Here is a 6000-nt window from a genome sequence, read left to right on the forward strand (position 1 = left end):
GGTGCATTCACAATACTGTGGGCCCATGCCCTACTCGTAAATTTAATTAAGTAAAATAATACGATATTGGACAAGAGGAATAGAAGTGTGGGTAAATGTTATTTTGAAAATTTGCCTATTATTTCGTAAGAAAAAATGAAAGCAAACAAATCGTATTGAATAAACATGTCTGCTGAGGTATAATTAAGCCGTGAAAAATAAGATTCTTACCGCGGGTATAGCATGACATCATCATGTTATTTCGGTTATAGAACGGGTTAGAATTGAGTTATAAAACGAAGTTCGCAGGATTTTTTTATTTGCGTTACCTATATTACAATTGGTTATAGGGTTTTTGGAACACGCCCGGCGTGTTTTTACCGTTATCTTGTCTATTTCTACCAAGAAATTTATTCATTCTTCAAACATGTTTTTATGACTGACAAAATATAGTTGAATATTTTGTTTACGTTGACTGAGATGAGAAGCTAATATTTTTATGACTACCTTCCGACGTTAACTGTAGGATGTGGTAGTAATTTCAACTTGATACCTCTCCTCTACTCGTTCGTGATAAAAACGTTCTTAGCGTCTTAACTTTGTTGTCAGACAGAAAAAGCAGACTAGGTTTTTTCTTTTTCTTTTGAAGAAAAAATAGAAAAGAAAAACGTAAAAGTTCTACCTACTTAAAGCAACAAATTCTGTCTATTATTTTTAGAGAGAAGCACTACTCAACTCACAACTACAAGTCAACCAAATGTTAAAAATACAAAGTTAAAGTTTTTTAGATTTGTTCTATAGTTACGTAAATTATTGTTTTAAGCGATTTAAGATTTACAATGGTAGGCAGCGGCTTGGCTCTGCCCCTGGTATTGCTGAAGTCCATAGGCGACGGTAACCGCTCCATATCAGGTGGGCCGTATGCTTGTCTGCCTACATGGGCAACAAAAAAAAATTATATATATAGAAAAAAAAATGGAATTACATGATTGTTTATTATTTACCATTTATTTTATGTATGTATTGTATTATTTTAGACAAATAAAAAAACTTCATTAATTTACCGTTACGAATATTTTAACCCATACAAAATACGTCGACCAAAAATCAAATCAGTTACTACCTACTAACTAAGCGTTGATAGCATCTTTGATTGCAATAAATTTATTAAATATTTCAATAGGGACGCGCGAACTTTAATAGCTCATAGCGGTCATCTTGGTAAAGCGATAACTGTCAAAATTGGCACGAACACATATTGTAGTCGTGACCTTATTATCTATGGTCGTGACATCTCACCATGAAACACTATATGCTTGTCCGGCGTTATCATCGGCCCTTATATCTTCGAAGATGCACAAGGAGCCGCGCTCACTGACAATGGCGACTAATATCCGACGATGATAACAAAATTTTGTGGCCTAGGATAGATGGTATGTATCTCACAAACATGTGGTTCCAAGCTTGCCATAGAGCACGGGAAACATTTAATTTATTGGATGAGAAATTCGAAGGCGTGTGAGATCGTGTGAGATCGGCTTAACACCGCTCGAGGTGGGGCTACGTGAAATCTCTAATATATGCAGACATACCACAGTCTCTCTCTTCGTTAAATTGAGCCCCATTTATACGAAGATGTTATACAAAATTAGTCCTCCAGGATACACCACCTCTTTTTTTTTTGTTTTTTGAATGAGTAATTACTAGTGGCTCAGAGGCCTTTGCAGTTGCACCAGGACAGGTGGGCGAGCAAATGTTCGGCCAGGAGGAACATTCGACCTACAACGTAGTCGCGGCGGCCATTTGGTTAAAATTATATTCCATACACAATGTCTTCGAATACCCTTTAAAATAAAATAAAAATAGTGGCAATATTACCTAAACAGGTTTATTTTATTTTTAAGTACGAGCGCTCTTAATGAAAAGCCTTTATTAGTATCTCGTTTTTGATATGTCTGAATGCCTATGTGCTATTTGATTTTGGTTATTAATTTTATTTAGTTTAACAAAAATAAACTTCATTTTGTACCTAAGTTTTACTTAATTGTGTATAATCTATACTAATATATAAATCTACAGTGGTTTTTACGGGTGTTCCGTTATAACTACTGAACCATGCATCCGATTGACTTGAAACTTGGTATACATGTAGAAAATACATGTAATTAATGGATAAGCTAATATTTATATGAGTGTTAGACTCCCTAATAATAATGACAATAAATAATAATGTTAATTTTAAATGCGCAGCGAAGCGGGCGAGTACGGCTATAGTATCTATTTCTGTTATTATTTCTTGTTCGCAACAGCAAGCCGTAAAAAAGTTAATAAATATATTCAATTTAATTGTGTTTATTTACAAACTTTGCTTTCAAATTTGTTGATGTTGTACCATATTTACCTTATTACCTTAAACAAATACAAATAAGCTTTTTAAAAAACTTAACTTTTTCCAAAACATTACAAACCATGTTTGTTTTGTCGACTTATGATAACTAAACAACTTATTATAATCATAACACCTTTATTATATAATAGTTATGGTATCAACTAAATAGGTATTGAGTCAATAAAGCTTAATGTTCCATTGTAGACTTCTGTTGTTGGTAAGTTGACGTCTTTGATATTTGAAATAAATTTAGCATTAACTGCTAATTACTCACATTTGAATAACATTATTATAACCGCCGTCGTAGTTGTAATTTTTAATTCTTTGGTCGTAATCGAGCACCATTGTCCAAACAAAATCAGTCGCAGCTATCGCTCAATCTTCACCTGTGTGCTTAGTGCGAGTTTTTTAACGTTCTCGATAGCGTAAAAGTTACCTGAAATTTGTATGCAGCTGGAACAGTGCCCCTAGCAGCAAACAAAGGCAAACGTTCCAACTCCATACAAATTTGACTTAACTTTTACGCTATCGAGAGCGTTAAAAAACTCGCACTAAGCACACTGGATACAATATTAACACAGAAGCTAAATACAGTAATTTTCGTTTTTTATTTTACTATCCGAGATTTTATTTTCTAAATTTAAATACAACAAATTATTTTCGTAAACAAACAGACAGATAAGCTTAACTTATAAACAAGGCGCTCAGTTGCTGATATCGGCAACCATATACCTAGTTAATACAGTCATATTAACCATTCAAAACAGTCAATCCATAATAACCGGGAAATAACAGGGTTGAGAAATCACTGTGACCTTATTTCTAATCCTAAAGGCCTTCTCGAATTATTTGGTACATATTTTTCAAACCACACCCGTTCGGTGAGCTTTCATTTGTTCTGTTTGAGTGAGTTTAACTACTGAAATGTATTTACAAGTTTCATAATAATTTTTAATCAATCAATCGGCTCAGAACTTTGTTAACTATACTAATCTAAATGGTATTAAAGGAAGATAGTAAATCTACATTGTAAACAATAACTTTTTGCAGTTTTAGTGCCTAAACAAACTACATATCATGTTGTTTTTTAAGCTTGTTTTTCTATACTTAGTAGTAAAGAGACCTTTAGCTGCCGACCTTCCTATAGGTATGCTATAAACCCTTGAGCCGATCCCTCGATCAATGATCGCGGCTCTCACTATAAGCTCTGATGTCTTGAAGGCCAACGGCAAATTCTTGAAAGAGGTCTTCACAGTATATGGCAGCTCCACTGCCACTCCATGCTCTGTCAGTGTCCATGAATAATTTTTTGGAATTTTCATATTAGACTTTTTATACCTATGCCTCAACGCCTTTTTATGCCCAAAGCTTACTGAAAAATTATCAGTGTACATTCATTGTACAGCATTAGCTATAGTAACACTCAGATTAAATAAAGCGCCCTCTTTCGAAATGCCATGAATATCACATTTGTTCCTTAGGTTTGACGATTAACAACCAAAAGTGAAAAACTTGATGTAGTATCTTAGGTATTCTCTAATGGCCAATAGATGTCGTTTGCATCAACAATTAATCCTTTTTAAAATTTGTTGAAAGTCTGATTCCGGAATATAATATGCTCTTACACATATTATTATTATATATTAAACAACCATAGATTATACACTTAATATATTTGAGATAAACAACTGTAACGGCTATAAAAATAGCCCACTGTCATCTTAATTATAAAAAAGAATAGCTGTTTTAAACTAGTGCGACACATGCGACACATTGGCTTAGGAAAACCTAATCCTAGATTTTGTGACAAAAACACTTGATTTAGGTACGTTTTAGACCTCCTTATTAATAAAAAATTCATGTTACATTGTTTGTCCGAAATAACCTTCTGAACTAATGAGCTGTTTTTAATGAAACTTCGCACACTGTTTTTAATTTGGTCCAACTTGAGATATAAGATAGTTATCTCAATTTTGATCACAATATATTTCAGTGCAAGCTGTTTGCTTAAAACATGACATAGTGTTATTATTATCCGTGAGTAGTTTCTAACAGATGGCGGTGTAATTTACTTTATCGACACGATGCCTGAGTTTGCGGGTTGGGTAGGGCGCTGCACTAAACTGAAGTCTTAATTATTAATAAGACCCTATTTTTAAATTATTTTTGTTAAACATAGAAATGTACACACATATGTAGTATTTAATATACTAATTTTGGCTTGTTGCTGCTTATAAGAATCTTTAACAGCTATTGTCATTGTGACTCGAAATCGGTTAATCCGTTTCAGGTTTACCAGAACAAACCGACAGACCAAAATTATTTAAATTAGGAAGGTAGACTTCATTTTAATACCTTCAAATTATGCACCTCGTAAAAAGCTGCTATTTTATCATTTATCATATAAACACTTTTTTATCTATTTGTATAGAAAAATAAGATTCTGCGATCGTCTCGCACAAGTATTTGAGTAAATATTCTGAAATTGTACCTACAAGGTTTTCCGCGCAAAATATGTATCTATCAGAAATATCAACTGCACATAAGATGCCATTTGACTGAGCAGAGCAGTCTAGGTACATCTTGAAGGCCGTAATTTTTTTTCAATCAATCAATGTAGAATTTGCCTTTTTATGTAGGTACTCGTGGGCAAATCAAGAACGCAAAAAAAGGTTCAGTTTCTTCTGTTGTAAACGTTAGTAAATTTAACTTTTTTTACCTTGTAATGCGTTCTTTCAAACAAAGGTTGTAGTTATCGGAATTAATACTATGGGGTGGTCAATCACTCACCTTATTTAAACCTCATAGTGCTTAAGGGAAGATTTAGAAGAAATACTCAGAGAAAAATCCTGCTAACTAAGAAGTCTTTTAAACACATCCTTAAATATTAAGTGTATTATCTATGAACACATCGTAGGAAGGCAAAGCATTGTACAATTGATTTAAAGATATCAACCAATGCCTGCCAGCTTGACCTAAAAATAATTTACATAAATAATAAGCGAAAAAATGTGGTTTGATTGGAATTTCATATTTCATAAGTAATTTGATTTATTTTTCTCTTTGAGGTTGACTTCCATATAACAAAATGAATAATATACAAAATAAAAATTAATAAACTGAATGGTCACCAAAATCCCCGAAAGTTTGGTTTATATACTTTTTGCGTTATTTTAAATTTATTTCAAATGGCATGTTTATTTGTTGCTGTTCGTTTGTCTCGAAAAAAATGAAAAAGTTATATTTATAGGGAAGGTTGTAAACACAAAAAAATAGGCAACTTTAAATAGATACTGATTGAGATTCAAGTCGAGTATCCATATAAAAAAATACTGTCCAAAATGCTTTTCTTACTTTTTTAACCTAGTATTCAAAAAAAACGTCATATTCTATTCCTTTTAAAAACAGTGTTAAAAATATAAATAAGCAATAAAAAAATTAATTCATAATTCATTCAGTAAATCAGTATTTTATATATATATATATATATATTTTTATAGTAATTACATCCGGTTTATACTGTGAAAAGAAATAAAGCAACATTCTTCTCACTTTAAATATATTCCAATTCCATGCAAGACTACCTGCTCGATCGTTCCGACATTTCAACATTGCCTCTAACAAAATGGATT

The sequence above is a fragment of the Bombyx mori genome, chromosome 1 (assembly GCF_030269925.1).
Source record: "Bombyx mori chromosome 1, ASM3026992v2".
NCBI lineage: Eukaryota > Metazoa > Arthropoda > Insecta > Lepidoptera > Bombycidae > Bombyx > Bombyx mori.